Source organism: Bos grunniens, chromosome 12 (assembly GCF_055505025.1).
Source record: "Bos grunniens cultivar Pamir isolate PY7600 chromosome 12, Bosgru_T2T1.0, whole genome shotgun sequence".
Lineage (NCBI taxonomy): Eukaryota > Metazoa > Chordata > Mammalia > Artiodactyla > Bovidae > Bos > Bos grunniens.
The window spans coordinates 32,774,693-32,794,417 of NC_141176.1; the positions used below are offsets into that span (position 1 = coordinate 32,774,693).

General features: G+C 49.7%; 1 long non-coding RNA gene across 1 annotated transcript in view; it reads right to left on the minus strand.

Annotated features, from left to right (window-relative positions):
* Window positions 1–766: 766 nt before the first annotated feature.
* LOC147361636 (uncharacterized) overlaps window positions 767–19,725 on the minus strand; it is a 52,201-nt gene continuing 33,242 nt past the window's right edge. Inside the window, exons 4-5 of the long non-coding RNA XR_015138167.1 lie at window positions 7,183–7,354; window positions 767–1,134 (exon numbers count right to left, since the gene is read on the minus strand). This is a non-coding gene — a long non-coding RNA (uncharacterized LOC147361636). The remainder of the gene's footprint in view (window positions 1,135–7,182; window positions 7,355–19,725) is intronic.

A 19,725-nucleotide genomic window follows, 5' to 3' on the forward strand; every position in this document is an offset into this window, starting at 1 on the left:
ACTGCCTCCCTTGTGTTTGGCCCAAATGAAAAAAAAAGAAACAAATAATTATTGAGGCCTGCCAAATGCCAGCCTTGCCCATCATCCCCCTAAATTCTCATGGAAACCCAGGGGCATCATATTCGTGTGGTTACAGGTGGGGCAGCTGTGGGCTGAACAACTAGTCCTAATTCCCTCTCCTCCAGCTGAATCTGGGTGCAGAACTCAGCTGACATTTAGGCTGCATTATAAGGCTTCCCTGATAGCTCAGTTGGTAAAGAATCTTCCTGCAATGCAGGAGACCTTGGTTCAATTCCTGGGTTAGGAAGATCCACTGGAGAAGGGATAGGCTACCCACTCCAGTATTCTTGGGCTTCCCTTGTGGCTCAGCTGGTAAAGAATCCTCCTGCAACGCTGAAGACCTGGGTTCAATCCCTGGGTTGGGAAGATCCCCTGGAGAAGGGAACGGATACCCACTCCAGTATTTCTGGCCTGGAGAATTCCATGGACTATATAGTCCATGGGGTCGCAAAGAGTTGGACACGACTGAGCAGCTTTCACTTCACTTCAGGGCCTGGTAGTTAGCGCCTATGTGTAGCATCTCTTGAATGAATAACCCAGCTCTTGATCCATCTACCCATAACATCTGTACTCTTGCCCCTCAACCGTATCTATTATCTTTCGTTGGAAGGTGACATATAGACCTTAGAGATTATCCTCAGGCTCAAACAGCAGGGTGACAATTGCAGTCAGATGGGAGCTAAAAACACCTGATGAAGGAGAAAAATAAGCAAAACTAGTTTAACGAATCATTAAAGCCGATGGAGGTTAGGGAGTGGGAGGGGTGTTGCACAAGTAACAGCTAACTGTGTTGAGATGTCACATTTTTGCACAATGAAGAGACAGGAGAAAACCTGCGTCCTGGAGCTGTCCTTGCCAAAATCACAACGGGGAGGACCAAGAAGGCTGTCAGGCCAGCAGAGCAGCATGGACGGTGTGTAGACCAGAACACCAGGGTCCTCGGGAACCTCTCCCGTGGCTTCCCCTTCTTTCCCACAAATGGCTGTTGTTGTCATTCATTCGATAAGTCGTGTCTGATTCTTTGCAGCTCCATGGACTGCAGCACGCCAGGCTCTTCCACTAACAAGACAGAGTCTAAAACAGAAAGGAGCCTAATGAAGATTCTGAAACCTCCTCCCGGCCGAGAGCTCTCTGTGTGCTGCTCCCTGCCCTCCCGGCACAAGTGACTTCTGTTTACAGGCTCTGGGAGGACCAGACCTTCCCACTGAGGTTTATGGCGGCATCTTTCCATCAAGCTGAGAAATCATCAATCAGGAAAAGCTACCTGGAGCTCCTGGCCCCGTCAGACATTCCTTTCATGTCTGCCTTTCCCCCCATTCAGTTGTTTATATCCTCAGCCTCAGGAAATCTTGGAAGTTACTCCAGCTAAAGCAGGCTGCACTGTGCCAGCAAAATGCAGTCGGGACCTGCTGACACAGGGGCTTGGCCGTGATCCACTGCCCTGGGGTAAGACTCTACTTTTGTTCTGAAAGTGGGGGGATGGAGAAGGAGGTGGTGAAATCAATACCTCGCACTTCTCCTGACTGGATGGGAGGTGTGTGCTTTCTTTTCCACCCTAGATGTTGTTGAAGCTGTTTATTGAAAGGTTGTGCAAATATGATCAGTCGGCTCCAGGGCCATTAATAATCTGCTGGACAAAGCCGGCTCCATTCCGATTGATTTTGGATTTCTGAAAATGTCAGATTTCTTGGAACAGAGATGAAAGCCCAGGAGGCGTTGGCCCCGGCGCGTGAACTCTTTGCCTCCACTGGGACTGATCCAGTGGGTTCTGGAGGTTGAACAGCGTGATGCTGCCACGAGCTTGCTGATCTGCATGGGTCCGAGGTTTTGCAGCAGCGCTGGAGGGGGAGGAGGCATCACAAACAAATACTCGACGTGTCAAGACGCCAGGGCACAGCCTGCCTGGTCTACAGTCCAAGAGTGTCATCGGCCACAGTATCACGGAGGAGGCTCACTGAGGTTGCTCCTGTCTGCAGGTCACTCTGCCCATGTCGTTCCTCCCCTGGGGCTTTCCTGGGGCTCCAGGGACATAATTTCTGTGGTGCGTTTGTTAAAGCCCACATTTAGAACAAAGCCACTTGGGATGTAAACTATGTATGGAGGTTCCCTAAACACTAAAAATAGTTACCATATAATCCAGCAATCCCATTCCTAGGCATATATCCAGAGAAAACCCTAATTCAAAAAGATAGTGCACCCCAGTGTTTATAGCAGCTCTGTTCACAGTCAGTAAGACATGGAAACAAACTAAATGTCCATCAACAGAGAAATGGATAAAGAAGATGTGGTCCATACATACAGTGGAATATTACTCAGCCACAAAAAGAATGAAATAAGGCCATTTGCAGCCACATGGATGGACCTAGAGATCATCATACTAAGTGAAGTAGGTCAGAGAAAGACAAATACCATATGATATCATTTAAAAATGAAATCTAAAATATGACACAAGTGAGCGTATCCATGAAACAGACACACAGACGTAGAGATCAGGCTTGTGGTTGCCAAGGGGGAGGGAAGGATTGGGAGTTTGGGGTTAGCAGATGCAAACTATTATGTACAGAATGGATAAACAACAAGGTCCTACCGTATAACACAGGGAATTACATTCAATGTCCTATGATAAACCATAATGGAAAAAAACATGAACAAGAATGGATGTATGTACAACTTAATCACTTTACTGCCCAGTAGAAATTAACACAACATTGTAAATCAACTATACTTCAATAAAATAAATTTTAAAAATAAACAGAACAAAGTCATTTGCAGGTGAACAGCTCCTATACAGACTGACATGAGGGGTCGCCCATGTAGACGGAAGAGCTTCATGGATGGCCTATAGGAAGAAAAGTTAACCTTTTTTTTTTTTGGCCACACCGTGTGGCTTGCAAGATCTTAGTTCCCCAACCAGGGATTGAATCCTTTCCCTGAACAGTGAGAGCACAGAGTCCTAACCACTAGACAGCCAAGGAATTCCCAGGAAAGTTATTTTTAATGAAAGCAACATGTAAAGAAATAATAAGTGAATTTAAAACTAGTCAGTTTAAAACACATGGTGATGGAACAACTCAGAACTCTAAAAGAAGTACATGTTTTAACACTCATGTTAAAGTTGAAAAAAACAAAACAAAAATATAACTTTTTTTTTCTTAGTTGTGCTATTCTACTTAGTATTTTATTTTCAAAAATAAACCCTGGTGTTTCATGCATCTTTGAATCTACCTAGGACATTATGTGGAGAAGGCAATGGCACCCCACTCCAGTACTCTTGCCTGGAAAATCCCATGGACGGAGGAGCCTGGTGGGCTGCAGTCCATGGGGTCGCTAGGAGTCGGACAGGACTGAGCGACTTCACTTTGACTTTTCACTTTCATGCATTGGAGAAGGAAATGGCAACCCACTCCAATGTTCTTGCCTGGAGAATTGCATGGACAGAGGAGCCTGGTGGGCTGCTGTCTATGGGGTTGCACAGAGTCGGACACGACTGAAGCGACTTAGCAGTAGCAGCAGCAGCAGGACATTATGGGGTGAAAAAACCTTTTAAATGGAAGACAGAACACTCAGGATAGTGTGGGAAAATCTGTGCCTAGTAACCATTTTAACCGTTTCTGCTTTGAATGGCTTTACCTTGGGAGAGCAATCACATCTGGCTCTTTACCAAATCGGATTCACTTTGAAAACCAAGTTGCAAACTGAAAAGTGTTGCATGGGCTGGCAACCTAGACTTTTTCCTCTCAATAACTTTAATACTTCCATACTTCTGGATTGGGCTTCCCAGGTGGCACTAGTGGTAAAGAATCCATCTGCCACTGCAGGAGATGCAAGAGGCACAGGTGTAGTCCCTGGGTTAGGAAGACCCCGTGGAGAAGGAAATGGCACCCCACTCCAGTATTCTTGCCTGGAGAATCCCATGGACAAAGGAACCTGGTGGGCTATAGTCCGTGGGGCCACAGAGTCAGACACGATTGACCATGCACACACACATACTTCTTGATCAGCTCAAAATGCTATTTAAAAAAAATCATGGCCACGGGGTGGGAGCAGGCAAGGGGGGTGTCGAGGAAGCCCCGGGCCGGTGTCAGTCATCTGCTCCAGCTTGGTCCAGTTGAGCCCAAACCCACTGGCAGTTGCCCCAACAATTCATAAAAGTGATGTCAATTAGCCAGAAAGAGCATGGCTTTAATATATCTTGTGGTTTTATGCTGCAAAAAAATTACAAAGAAGAGAGTTCCTAGGGAACATGTTTCAGCTTCGTGGGTAAAGTAGATAGAGACTTGGAGTAATGCTGAAAATGCTAGCAAACTCCAGTTTAGGGACACGCATTGCCAGTGAGTCAGGAACACAGGGGTTTTCTCTCTAAACATCTTCCAGACGGTGTCTGGGCCCTTGCTGTGACCTCAAGGGGCCCTCAAGCCATCCATACATCTGGATCTGTGGATGCAGTGGGCAAAGGGCTAGAATGGGCGTGAGAGGAAGTCATGGGGAAAACCGAATTGCAAACGAAGAACACATCTGCTGGGTTGTCCCACAAGGATGCTTATTCACAGGATTAGTTAGTAATTCTACCATCCCATCCTTTAAGGGCCTTCTCAAAGTCTCCCCTGAGAGATCATCTTAAAGGAGATAGGGCCAGGAATGATCACTTTACTCCAGGCTCAGCTGTGCCATGCTCTATCAGGAGGCGTAAGAAATCTGGTCCATTCTTAAACATTGATAATTCTATGATCCAGAGAAAACGTAGTGGTGTCTTAAACTTGCATTGCCCTGCCTTTGAGAGTTGTAGACAATCACAGTGTATTGTTTTGTGTTAAAGTTAACCCAGAGGCATTACAAGCTAGAAATGGGAACTCACGAACCAGATTCTAGTACATGCCTTCCAGGAAGTGCTTCCTGGGTGTATGGGGGTGTGGCAGGCAGTTTTTCTTGGGTCTGCTTCCACCCACATCACGGATAGCAGAGGTGGAGAGGGTTAGAGAGCTGGGCTGTCCTTTGGCCACCTCCCTGGCATACCTGGCCCAATGCCTGCACTGATGCCACTGGGGTGAGGCCACCCTGGTGCCACTGACCCTGGGGCAGAATGACGTGGCTAAATGCAATAGCCTCCCTCCCTGTGTGCACTTTATTAGGGGACTGGAAACCTGACATCCCAGGACCAGGCAAGAGTCGAGACCCAGAAATCTCAGCCCCCAGAGAGCTACCTGCAAGGGCGCCTCCACTGGCCCAGGAGGGACCGGCCAGCCCTGAAGATGGAACCAGAAGCAGACGTCAGCTCAGGATGGCAGGGGTGGGTGGGCAGCCAGGATAGACTGGGGAGAGGGGTTAAAAGTGAAAGTGTTACTCGCTCAGTTGCGTCTGATTCTTTTCAACCTCATGGACTGTAGCCCATCAGGCTCCTCTGTTCATGGGATTCTCCAGGCAAGAATAGTGGACTGCCATTTCCTTCTCCAGGTGATCATCCTGACCCAGGGATCGAAGCCCTGGGGAGGGGCGGGGAGCTTATGATTTAACCCAGGGATTATTGGGGCAGCCCTGCTCCCCACCCCTCCTGAGGGTGGTGCTTGCGATGGGCTGCATCACCAGCACCCAGGATGGGTCTCCCTGGGACATCTTATCAGTGACGTGCATATTCCAGAAATTGTTAAACACGAAGGACAAATTATGGACCATGGGAATCTGGAGGCCTTGGTCAGGACAGGAGCAAGGCCTCACTCTTCCGCATCAGCGTCCCTGAGATTCCTGAGATTCCTGCCTGGAGGAAGGAACAACTGCCTGGAGGCAGGAGGCGATTCCTGGAGGACGACGTCACACGGGACTGAGACAAGAGCCCCCGTGTCTGCAGCGGGGCATCCACACCCCCAAACAGCAGCAGTGTCGGGGGCAGGGGAGAGTCTAACCTACAAGCTCGAAGACAGGTGGGCGGGCCAAGAGGGCCAGTGACCACGCAGCTCCAGAAAGTCCCGGCGTCCAGCAGGGCAGGGCTGCAGCAACGAAAACAAGGGACGGGTCGTTCCTGGTAGTGCAGTGAGTAAGAGTTCACCTCCAGTGCAGGGGATACGGGATCAATCCCTGGTCCGGGAAGATCCCCGGAGCAGGGGAGCAGCTAAGTCCGTGTGAACCCGGCACACCTAGAGCCCGGACTCTGCAACTAGAAGCCACCGCGATGAGAAGCCCACACACTGCACCTAGGGAGTAGCGTCTGCTTGCCCCCACTAGAGAAAGTGTAAGAGCAGCAACAAAGACCAAGTGCAGTCAAAAACGAAGTTAATTAATTAATTAAAAAAAAAAAAAGTGGCCAACACATCCCCTCAAAATAAAACGGCTATCTGAACTAAAATGTTCCTCCTGACTCACTCGGGAGGTCAGCAGGCCAGACATGAGCTACTTTCCCACCGTGAACCAGCATATGAATGACTCCGAGGCCCCTGACCATCCCTGGCTTTAGGGGCAACCTCATCCAGTTCTCCTCCCCCGCAACCCAGGTTGACAGGCCTGGTCCCTGCACTTCACTTCTTGGGGAACAGCGACACTTGCTGGCCGTCATGGTTACTAGGCGCCAGTGCTCGGAAATTAAATGGCCTCTTTCCTCCTTATGTGAAAGCTCTGTGTGAGAGTGGTGTCAGTGTGAGCATGACAGAGACTATACCCTGCTCCACCCTCTGGGGGGCACTTTCAGTCTCCTAAGCAGCAAACATATCTTAAGGAGTGTCCATGTCAAAGTATCCTTCCCCCTTCACCCTGCACTGAGGGTGGGAGAGTCTGGGCTTGTGAGCGCGCACACACACGCAACTTGATGTTAGAGACAAGAAAGGCACAGTGATGGGGCCTGGAAAGGTTGTCGAAAAGGGATATAAGGAACTTCCCTGGTGGTCCAGTGGTTAAGACTCTGAGCTCCCACTGCAGGGGGCGAGGGTTCGATTCCGGGTCAGGGAACTGAGATCCCACATACCGAGTGGTGTGGGCCCCCCGCAAAAAAATAGAATGAATCTCTTCCCAGCAGAGCCAAGACCCAGACACAGGCCCAGGCCACCTGCTTGGTGAGTTAATGAGGGCATCAGACATGGGTCTCTTCAGACATGGGTCAATCCACACATGCAGAGACCTCACTGCTTCCCAGCTCACCGGTTAAAGAAGGGCTCAGGTGTCTTTGTGAATCCTCTCCTCCCTGCTCCTTGCCTCAGGGCAGGCCGGGGCAGGCTGCAGAGCTGGCAGAGGAGCCCAGCTGTGAAAGATGAATTCATGGGTTCATTCAGGAAATAGTCACGGAGTGTGTCTACAGTCCGGGCACCATACGCTGCGAGAAAAGCAGAGAACACGATCAGTAATGCAAACGTGAAATATGAAGGTTGCCCATGTTGCAGATGGGAGAGAGACCGACAAGAAATAAGGGACAAAGGTGCTTCCTGAAGTCATGAAGGAGGTGACACCTTAGTGACGCTTTTACGTCGAGGGTGCAGTGTGAAGGACCCCTTAGACTGGTGGCATGTGGATGCATTCATGAGAGTGCCCCTGAGGAGCCAGCCAGGAAGGGGAGGACCGTTCCCGGCAGGGGCCGGCAGGGCCACAGCCCTGTGAGGGGACCGAGGGGGTGCGGGAGGAGGGAGGGTCCATCCAGGCCAGAAGGCTACCTGTGCAGGTGTCGTCATGGACAGCGACATTTTATCCTACAGAAGGGGGCACTTCCCTACAGTCCAGGAGAGAACAGGTGTATCAGAGTCATGTTGCCGAAGTGGCATTTCCTCTTCAGAAAAGAATGTTTTGCCCAAAATGAAAAACAGAAATGAATATAGCTTTCCCAGGGGCAATGGCTTACTGTAGAGGAAGTAATTTAGATACTGTGTTTGGTTTTCAAATCACAGGCAGATTTTTATTAGTAAGAGGAGAGGGACAATCTGGCTTCACCAAGATAGGTGATCACAACATGCTGACTGCACCGCCAGGTGGGGCTATGGACTCAGAAGTGGGGACTGGTCCAGCCGGCGGCCGGGAACCTGGGCCCATCTTTCCCAGAGGGAGGTGAGCTGCCTTCCTTCTCAAAAGGCACAACAGATGTTTGCTTTGCTTTCTTTTCGCAGAACCTGTGCTCTTTCCTCCCCCTTTCATATTATCTTGTGTGCCGGGATCTCCTACACCCCAGCATTTGGTCACTGGGCCAGCATGTCCCTGTGGGGAGGAGGGGAAGGACCGCAAGTTCAGGGAGTTCAGCCCTGGTGGTGCTCCTAACCAGAGCCTGCATGTCTGAGGTGTGAGGCTGGGGCACAAACTCCATGATGGAGACATAGTTCTCTAGGGATCACTTATTCAAATACTGGAAGGACCGATACTGAAGCTGAAGCTCCACATTGGACACCTTATGTGAAGAACTGACTCACTGGAAAAGACCCTGATGCTGGGAAAGATTCAAGGCAGGAGGAGAAGGGGACGACAGAGGATGAGATGGTTGGATGGCATCACCGACTCAATGGACATGAGTTGGAGCAAGCTCTGGGAGATGGTGGACAGAGAAGGCTGGCATCCATGGGATCGCAAAGTCAGACATAGCTGAGTGACAAAACAATAACAGGGATAACTTAGGAGATGGAGGAGAAGCAGGGGTTGTCTGAGTCCTTAACAAGCCCGGGGCAGTGCCAGCTGAGCCAACATCACGGACTCCAAGAGGACGGCCTGCTCCTGGCCCCAATGTAGACAAGGAGCCTGAGGCTCAAGTCGGTCATCCAAGGCACAGACTGGCTCCTGGCACTAAATGCACAGCCAGAAGATTTGCTTGCTGTGAAGTCAAGGGCCAACGGCGCCTTCCAGGTGAGCACAAGTGAGGATGCTGTTAAGTCAGCTGCTGCTTTCCTCTAGTTTGGAAAAGGAAGATGAATCTGGTTCCAGACAAATTTGGGTTTGGTTTGGCAGGAGGCAAGCTTTTATTCCCTGGAGTGTTTTAGGAAGTTTCACAAGAGGTTAAGTGTTGAAGAAAGGATAGGAGACGGATGGGGCGGGGCAGGCAGGAGGGAGGCCCAGCCTGGACCAGGGCCTGGATGCAGGACTGGACATGGGACAGCTCCGCAAGGCCCTCCCCAGCACAGCGAGCAGGACACCCAGGGAAATGCCAATAGCCAGCAATCTTCTGCCACAGGCGTCCTGCAGTCATCTGCTCTGTCATGTCCTGCTGTTTTGGGATCTGTGGCCTCTGAGGCTTTGAGTTTTCCACCTGGACTGGCATTACAGAGACCTGCTGTGGTTAAAGGAGAAGCTAGCTGGGCAAAGAGGGCAGGAATTCTGCCCAGCAGTGGGTGGGTTTCAGACAGTAGATGGCCTTGGACACCAATCAAGACACTGGGGCTTCAGAAACAGACTCACAGGTACCAAAGGGGAAAGGGGTGAGTGAATAAATCAGAAGTGTGGGATTAACAGATACAGACTACTCTACATAAAATAGATAAGCAGGGACTTTTGTGGTGGTCCAGATGCTTAGATTCCGAACTCCCAATGCAGGGGGCCTGGGTTTGATCCCTGGTCAGGGAACTAGATCCCACATGGGGCAACTAAAAGAAGATCCTATATGCTGCAACTAAGACTTGGCACAGTCAAATAAATAAATATTTTTTAAGTAATAAAAAATAAAATAAATAAGCAATAAGGATTTAGTGTATAAAACAGGGAAATATATTCAATTTCTTATAATAACCTATAATGGAAAATAATCTAATATACATTTACATACAAAACTGATTCACTTTGCTCTACACCTGAAAGTAACACAATATTATAAATCAACTGTGTGTATGTGTGTGTGTGTGTGCTCAGTCTCTTCAGTTGTGTCTGACTCTTTACAACCTCATGGACTGTAGCCCGCCAGGCTCCTCTGTCCATGGGATTCTCCAGGCAAGAATACTGGAGTGAGCTGCCATTTCCTTCTCCAGGGCTTCTTCCCACCCAGGGATCGAAACTGGGTCTCCTGCGTTTCCTGCATGGTGGATTCTTTACCAGCTGAGCCATCAGAGAAGCCCAAATCAACTATACTTCATTAAAACAAAGAGAGGCACTGGGGTTTTCATCCTAAGCCATGAAAGGGCTGGTACAGGGGAATAACATGGGTTTTCAGAAAAATAATCCAGGGGCAGATTTAGGATTGATCCACAGACTGGAAGCTGGGTGGCCAGAAAGATTATGGGACGAGTTGATCGCTTGTGATTTCCTGTTTGCAGCTCCCTCAGACTGGGATGTCCCTTCCTGCCCCGCCCTCCCACTGCCCCCTACCTGGGGACATGCCCCTTCATTCCAACAATCCGGCTAAGGCTCTTCTCTCTGGAAACCTCCCCACCCCCAGCTCCCAGGCATGGCATCTCCAAGCAAAACCCATAGAACTGAGCTTGTATAACAGCGGTTTGTAGAATGGTAACAGTTTGAAGACAGGGGGGGTGTTTTCTCCATTTTTATAACCAGCACTCAGCTCTGCTTGTGATAAACTGTGACGCTAAAAGAATGATGAGGGATGAACAGGGAGCAGCTGGGTGATTGAAGGGATGAACGCGCTCCTTGGAGACAAGCCCCGGCAGAGTGACCCAGGACGTTTGGGTGAGGACTCGGGCGTGTACAGGGCGCCCTCTTCCCCTTCTGACCATCCTCCCAATCTTGGTGGAGCACCTCTCCGTGTGGACGGGTCTCGTGGGCAGGAACGCTGCAGTGGGGAGTGGGTAGAATTGTTAAGAGAGAGAGTGTGTGTGTCTGGCTGCTTGCTGCCCAAAAGCCAATAAACAGGCCAGCCTGGTGGAAAAGAAAGTTTGCTTTATTTCAGATGTCAGCAACTGGGGGGCCCGGCGGGGAGTAGACATCTGTCCAAAGACTGACTCTCCCCACCACCACCAAGCAGAAGGTAAGAGCTTTTATAGACGTGGTGTTGGGGTGGGGGCTACATGCAGAAACAGGCACAGCCAGCTCTGACAGTCATCTTCCATCGCTCATCAGTGGTCTGTCCAGCATCACCTTGGTTGTTTCAGGTACAGTTAATCTTCAGTTCCGGGGTCCATTTGTTCTGATTTCTTTGCGGCCAATTCTTGGAATTGTGGCAGCTCTTATCATGGGTACAGTCTGGTCATCAAGTAGTTAACTTCACCTGGGCTTTTAGTATGTATAAGACAGCTCACAGGATATGGCTCAGAATATTATCTATAGCCTTTGAGAAAGAACTAAAGGTCCTTGACTATTCTTAATGACTACGTTATTATTATTTAGTCTTCTTTGACTGTTTTCCTTTGTTTCCACAGTTCTCACTTCTCTGATGAAACTTATTCTCTGACTAAAGATAGACAAAAGGCATGCAGAGGTCATGGTTTCAGGGCAAGGACTGTAGGGTCCCGCTCCATCTCAGAATGCCAAACCCACCCAGGGCTTTCAGCTGCCCTGGAGGCCATGCTTTCCTCAGGACCCAGGGCTGTGGGTCCGTCTTGATGTGTCTCTTCTGTATCACCTTTGTGCCACAGGCCATGTGAGTTTTCGACCTCTGGACTTCATTGTCGCTGCTCTTTACTCGGTTGCGGCCTACTCTTTGAGACCACATGGCCTATAGCCCGCAAGGCTCCTCAGTCTAGGATTTCCCAGGCAAATGAAATGGGTTGCCATTTTCTTCTCCAAAATAGCGATGGAATCCACATCTCCTGCATTGCAGATTCTTTACCTCTGAGCCACCGCGGAAGGTGACTAGAGGTAGACAGATATAAATCACCGTTTTCACGTTGTATCAAACGTGCTTCTTATGTAAACCCTCCTTTAGACCCCTTGTCACTTTTATGTTACTGACTTGTCACACGTCTGACCGTTCTCCACCCAGTGACATCAGTCTGCATCGGCTAGTACCTGTGCTTTGCTCAGTGGACACTCCCTGAGCCCTGGAAAATGCAGTCCACATATGCATGCTTTCCTTCTCTGGGAAGAAGCAGAACACCCCAAAGGAGAAAGCTCACAACTGGAGGTGTTCCTAATAAGCGCAAGCACATGGCTGTTTCTCTGGTTGGCCAGCTTGAAAGCCTCCTGGTTCGGGAGGGGTCAGATAGCAGAGTGGTCAAGCCCTACCCCCAGCCCTGCTCATCGTTGACTGTCACCTTGGGTAGCTCACTTGACCTCTCTGAGCCTCAGCGTGCCCTTCTGTCAGGCCACGTCAGGGTCACACCTGCACAGAGACAGTGTGGGCAAAGCACCACTCCAGGAGCTGTTAACCTCCTTCTAAGCCCGCCTCTCCAGCCCTGCCTGGGGAGCTTGGTCCACAGCCAGGGAGAGGCCCTTCTGGTTGCCGCAGAATAAGGACTGAACAGAACTATGTGTGACCAGGTCTCCCTCCACTCAGCCTCTCAAGTGGGACACAAGGAGGTTCTCTGCAAATCTGCTAAGTGGTTTCTCAGATACGATCCAGCATGAATCACCATGTCTGGGACAATCCTGCAGCGACTCCAGCCTTCCTCTGACCTCCCAGGCTCTGCCGGGGCACGAGAGACCTCTCCGTGATGTTGTCCTTAAAAGGCCGGAGTCGTGCCTCCCAAATCCGCGTCTTGCCAGAGACACGTCTATCCTTCTAAACCCCAATGACCTTGTTTGGGGTTTCAGGCAGAACAACGTGAAGATGAGACAGGATGCCAGCTGGCCATGTGGTGTCACGGCGCTGAGCGTGGGGAACGTGAGAACCCAAGGACGCGGTAAATCTTTACTGAGCGTGTTACACTGAAGGCACAGCCCTTCACTGTGGCCCTCTCTGGGAAAAAATTCACGAATTCCCCAGCCAGTAAGTCAGCTTGTGTTTATCATCTGTGTACTTTTTAACCAAGATGGGTTATGGTTTCCTTTTGGGGTGGGTAATGCTAGCAACCCCGTGACTTTGGACTTATTCCATCTGGCAGAATAGCCTGAGTTGGGTTTTGGCTTCTTTTTTGTTGTTGTTGTTTAGTTGCTCAGTCGTGTCTGACTCTTTGGGACACCATGGACTGCAGCCCGCCAGGCTCCTCTGTCCATGGGATTTCCTGGGCCAGAACACTGGAGTGGGCTGCCATACCCTCTTCCAGGGATCTTCCCAACCCAAGGGGTCCAACCCGTATCTCCAGTGACTCCTGCAATGGCAAGTGGATTCTTTACCACCGAGCCACCTGGGAAGCCCTTTGACATCTTTGCCACCTGACAATTCACCCAGGCAACTATTTTACCACCTCTGGGTGCAATACCTGAAGCTGTGCACTCATTACTAAAATTCTTCCTTCATTCCCCATTTCCATGCAAGGGAGGAGCCTGGCATGCTCCTTCCTTGGCACGTGAGACTGATTCCTTATCTTGCCTTCCTGGCTGCAAAGATCTTTCCTCTGACTGAGACTGTGCCCCCAAGACACACAACAGGGCAGCTGGCAACGTCGGCCTCATGGACACTTCCTGCTCACCCTGTGCCGTGCACTGGGCACACGAGTGCTCCGCATTTGTTCACACTGAGGGTGAACTAAAGAAAGGCAGTGCTAGTGAACCTCTGGGTTCCCAGGCTAGTGGGGGACAGTTGTCACCCAGCGTGGCGCCCTGATCTGGGTGAAGCACAAGCTGGACTCAAGATTGTCAGGAGAAGCAGCAACAACCTCAGATATGCTGATGACACCACCCTTATGGCAGAAAGTGAAGAGGAACTAAAGAGCCTCTTGATGAAAGTGAAAGAGAAAGTTGGCTTAAAACTCAACATTCAAAAAACTAAGATCGTGGCATCCAGTCTCATCACTTCATGAAAAATAGATGGGGAAACAATGGAAACAGTGACAAACTTTATTTTCTTGGGCTCTGAAATCACTGCAGATGGTGACTACAGCCATGAAATTAAGACATTTGCTCCTTGGAAGAAAAGTTATGACAAACTTAGACAGCATATTAAAATGCAGAGATGTCCTTTTGCCAACAAAGGTCCGTATATTCAAAGCTTTAGTTTTTCCAGTAGTCATGTACGGATGTGAGTTGGACCACAAAGAAGGCTAAGCACCGATAAACTAATGCTTTTCAATTGTGGTGTTGGAGGACTCTTGAGAGTCCCTTGGACTGCAAGGAGATCAAACCAGTCAATCCTAAAGGAAATCAACCCTGAATATTCACTGGAAGGATTGATGCTTAGGCTGAAGCTCCAATACTTTGGCCACCTGATGGGAAGAGCCGACTCATTAGAAAAGACCCTAATGCTGGGAAAGATTGAGGGCAAAAAGGAAAGGGGGCAACAGAGGATGAGATGGTTGGATATCATCACCGATTCAAGGGACACGATCTTGAGCAAACTCTGGGAGATAGTGGACAGAGGAGACTGGTGTGCTGCAGTCCATGTGATCACAGAGTCGGACATGACTTAGTCACTGAACAACAACACGGTGTCCTGACAGGGAGCATACGACACTCTATCTTAGGGTGCTGGGCACCCCTGGAATCAGGGAAAGCTTCCCAGAAGCTCTCTGCCTTGGCCCCAAACTTGAGCAGCAGCCCTTGAACCTTGAGGGTGCCTCTCCCCAAAGCCTGCCCCTACCCCTGCAAAGAGACTGTGGGGTCTTGCAGGCAAGCCAACAGCCCTCCGTCTGGGCCCCCTGTGGAGGCTCCACCTGGAGAAGCTGAACACCCACAAGGTGCCCAACATGGTGCCTGCCCCAGAGCAAGTCACCAAAGTGAAACTGTTTTCACTAAAGGACTTTGATCAGAAAATAACGGGCTGCATGCTGAGGCTGTGGGCACTTGCTTACCATCCCACAGTCCACGCTGGGGAGCTGGGAGTTCAGGGGAGACAAGGGTGGAGCTAAAGGAGCCACATGACAGGGACCCAGAGATAGCGGGCACGCTCCCCTTGTGGACACCGGGATTCTGATAAAGGATTAGGATCCTTCCTTGCCCACGGTCATTTCTTGCAGTTTTACTTTTACGATAGAATAGCAATGGTTGCCTTTCCTGTGGCAGGAAGTTTGTTTTTCTTTTCCTCTTATTTCTCTTATTCCTGTCTCGCTTTTCCTGTCCTCCAACCCCCTCTCCTTGTTCACTTGAAATTAAATGGAATGAAAAGAGGCATCTTAATCTACCAGCTCTGAGCAAAGGGAAATTTGCATCTCTTCAGTTGCTCCTAATTATTCATTTCCTTTCTCTCTTCCCCATCTCGAAAATAATTGCTGCGTGAGTCATTTTCCCTAGATGAGAACTGGAAGTGGCCGGGCTGTCGGCAGTGACTGAACTTTCTCCTCCAGAATCTTCAGGGTGGGTGAACTTTGATGGAGCTGTCCTGACCGTGGCCTAGTCCCTACAACAGGAGGGGCAGTGGGCGCACAGAGCAGTGCTCCTTCGTCAGCATGTAGTCGTGTCATTATTGTTTTTATATTTAATATTTATGACCTGCTCAGAGTATATGTGGGGCTTCTCTGGTGGCTTAGATGGTAAAGAATCTGTCTGCAATGCAGGAGACCCGGGTTCAATCCCTGGGTTGGGAAGATCCCCTGGAGGAGGAAATGGCAACCCACTCCAGTATTCCTGCCTGGAGAATTTCATGGACAGAGGAGCCTGGCAGGCTACAGTTCATGGAGTTGCAAAGAGTTGGACACGAGTGATTGACCAACAGTTTCACTACAGTATGAAGAGTGAAAGTAAAGGTAGTGGCACAGTTGTGTCTGACTCTGTGATCCCGAAGATCACTATAGTATATTTGGTGTTAAAGTGGAGCTCTAAAAGTTCAAAGTCAATAATGACAATAATCCCTCATATTTGTCATCAGTAGTTTATGATTTGGCTTCACACACATTTACAGATTGTGAAGTTTAGTGACTTGATCAAGTGGCAAAGCCAAGAATAGAACTCCCCTCCCTGGAAGCAGCTCCCAGCTTTCTACGTGCAGGTGGGTGGCGCAGAGGGACTCTCTGGACTCCGGAAAGGTGGAGCAGGAAGATGAGGGAGCCAGGAGGAGAAGCGGATGCAGAATTCCAAAACAAGAGTGGCTGGGACTTCTCTGATGGTCCCGTGGTTAAGAATCCACCTTCTAATGCAAGAGACATGGGTTTGATCCCTGGTCGGGGAACTAAGATCCCACACGCCACAAGGCAGCTAAGTCAGAGCACCACTAGAGAGACGCCCCTACACTTCAATGGAAGATACTGCATGCTACAACTAAGGCCCGATGCAGCCAAATAAATAGTACTAAATTAAAAAAAGAGTGGCTTGCCCTGAATATTCTGTTGGCATGGCCTCAGTGCCCACTCCTCCTCACCCCCTGGTCCCCACTGCCCCTTGTACTAAGGAGCGGTCTGCCTCAGAGCCCCAGCAATGCCTCTGCAACATTGACCCAGCCCAGCCTTGGATGCTGAGCCAAGTGCTTCCAGCCTCCTCGGCTCTGCCTTCCTTCGCACTGTAACTGCTCAATCCCACCTGCCAGGCTGTGCATGGCCATGATGCCCTCAAGAGATGCTCTCATCTGCTGACCCTGATCAGTGCTTTTCCTATTAGCTCTCCTCTCCTCAAACCAGGACTTTGGAGAGAAGTGCAGAATCCCAGGTCTGAGCTGTAAGGGATGGTCTCAAAGCCAGCTTCCCTCTGATTGCTGGAAATTTCATTACAAAATGGAGGGGGCTCTTGGATTTGTTTGAGATGAGGAGGAGGGTGTGGGCCAGGAGCGCACCTGAATTCTTAGAGGGTTGCTGTTTGGTCAACTGAAGAAGCCAAGGAAGGCAGGTGGATGTGATGGAGGAGGGTATATGAGAGACCACCGTTCCCAGAATCCTTGCAGACAAGACTGTGGATGTGGGCCATGTGGGGAGCATGAGGCGCGGGCTGCATTGCTGCTGCCCGCCAAGTCTGTCTGTGAGCACACCCACCCAGGCAATTGGCTTTTCTGCATCAGAATGAGCAAAGGCTGCCCCTTCCCGTGTCTGTTCACTAGCCCATGGATGTCCAGAGGCAGGGTGCCAGGCAGCAGTTTTGATGCTCTCGTGTGATTCAGGACCTAGACAGATGATTGTGAAGCAGGAGACTTCCATTTATAACCTGTTACCTTAAATGTTGCCATGATTCTATAGGCAATTTAATACCCTTTGCCAAATCCCTGTCTGATGAAACTCATCGAGAGGACTCTGTCCTCTGCAAGTCAAATCTGTCCATGCAGGATGTGAAGATCTCCAAGGTCATGTGTGCGTGGCATTGCAAAGAAGAAACTTCTAGATTAAAGAAGCAAAACAGACATAACTAAATGCAAGCTTCTGTCCTGGAGTGAGAGAAATGCTAGAAAGCTCACTCTTGGTCAACAAACAATTTGAAAATGAACAGTGGCTTAAGTTAAAATTACAGGTCTATGAAAATTCATGCACTTGATGACTTTGGTTATGTAAAAGAATATCCCTGTTCTTAGAAAATACACACTGAAGTATTTAGGAATAAAGGTTCTCAGTGGATGTAACTTACTCCCAAATGGTTCAAAAAATTGAGATGTGGGGAGAGGGAGAGAGAGAATGATAGAGCAATAGAGCAGATGAGTTAAAATGTTAACAGTATGTGAATCTGGGTGAAGGGTTTATTACTGTTCCTTTTATATTCTTGGTTTTTTTTAAATATTTTTTTATTTTTGGCTGCATCAAGTCCTAGTTGCTGCCCACAGGCTCCGGAGTGTGCAGGCTTCATTGTCCTGAGACACGTGAGATCTTAGTTCCCCAGCCAGGGATGGAACCTGAATCCCATGCATTGGAAGGCAAAGTCTAAACAACTGGACCATCAGGGAAGTCCCCTGCTTTTACTCTTCTTGTTTTTAAGGAGACGGTCACTCCTAGGGCCACAAGTGCTTCTTAAACGGGGGGCCTCAGCACCTCTCTTTCCCCAGCCCCAGCCCTGAATGTCCCTCCTGCCAGGTCCCCTTAGCAAGTCACTCCACCTCCCTGGGCTGGACCGGTGATGGATGGTCCCTTCGCTCCCAGCTATCCCATGTCCTCCTGCCCCAGGCTTACTGTGAGTCCCAGATGTGTCCTCACAGAGCAGATGGGATGCCCCTCACCAAGCTCCCCAGGGCCCGGAGTAAGGATTATGTTTTCCTTCATTCCCTCCGCCTTTCCTGTTTGCTTGCGGCTGTCAGAGCCACTCTCCTCCACTTAGCCAGGGAAACTGAGGTTATTGCATTGCCGTTTTATAGTGAGTGAAGGAATTAGATTCTAATAAGGTTTGTGTAGGAAATGAGTTTCTTAAGTACCAGGCTGAGCAGTTTCATATTGTAACTGAGGGAAAAGGAGCCTGAAAAATCATTAAACTCTCTTCTTAGGTAAAGAAAGATGAACCACAAGAGAAGGGCCATCCACTGACTCAGTCTGCAAAATTACCAGCGCCTGGGGGAGCTTCGGGTCCCTCCTGACAAGTAGAGAGAGGAAGTAAACACTTGTAATAATCTTTAGCAGCTGGACGTTTCTCAGAGACTGCTGGCTCCTCCTCCACGGAGCTATAATCCTTACTGACTACTAGACTATCCGCTCGGGTATTTGCACAAGTACCCCAAATTCAACTTGCCCCAAACATAATGTATCATCCCTTCCAACCCACTCCCCTGCTACCCACCCACCATGGGCCATCCAGTCCCCTGGCTGGAAACCTAGGAGTCACTGGATATTCTAGACAGTACCCTGGCCCTCATTAAGTGCAGCATCAGTTGCAGATGCCCTGCGGTCTAACCTTGAGGTTTAACCGTGGGGTCCACCACCCTGGGATCTAAATCTGGAGTCTACTCTGGGGTCCAACCCCGGGGTCTAACCCTGGGGTCTGCCACCCTGGGGTGTAACACTGGAATCTACCACCCTGGGGTGTAACCCTAGAGTCTACTCTGGGGTCCAACCCTGGGGTCTAACCCTGGGGGCCACCACTCGGGACTCCATGATGCCCCCCTGGTGCTCTACTCTCCGGCCAGCATTCTGACCCTCAGCACTTCTCACCTGGATCACAGAGTAGCGTCCTCACTCCTTGTCCTCTTTAGTCTAGTTCCTCTGCAGACAACCCTTTCTCCTGCTGCTTTTATTTTTCATGATTTTTAATATCTCATCTACAGGTTAGGAAACAAACACTAGAGTCACCAGTGCCCAGATGAAGAGAGAGAGAAGAGAGAAGGCTGCCGTTTCCTTAGAGGAGCCGTGCAGCCCCCAGCCCATGCATCCTCCTGCTTCTCCCCAGGAGGGAACCATGACCTTGACCCTGAGAGGGCTTTCACGTTTCTACACACAATCCAGAGTCAGATCCTGGAGTCCCACGCGACAGACCCAGCTGAGACTGTATGGATTCTCTAGGTTATTAGGGGAGGGCTGACATCTTTAAAGCATGGAGTCTTCAGTCCATGTACACTATGTCTGTCCTCCTTTCATGCTCAATACAGATCTGTACTGAAGTCTGGTAAATATTTGGTTATTTTCCCCCAAGTTGTTTGCTGCTGTTTTACCAAAAGGCAGTTGGTTTTAGGTTGATCTTGGATCCAGAAACCCCTAACTTATCTGCAGAACCTACTACAAAGCTTTTGAACAGCATCACCAAAAGTGTGTTCCTTTGTGGACAGGCGTTCACACAACGGTTTCGGGTTCTGAGTTCAAACATCCTGAGAAGGAGCATGGTTGTGTTTCTGGGGGTTAGACACCCCTGCCCTGGTGAGGGGCAGCCCTGTAGGGGAAGTGATCACCCAGGCGAGGCAGGGTT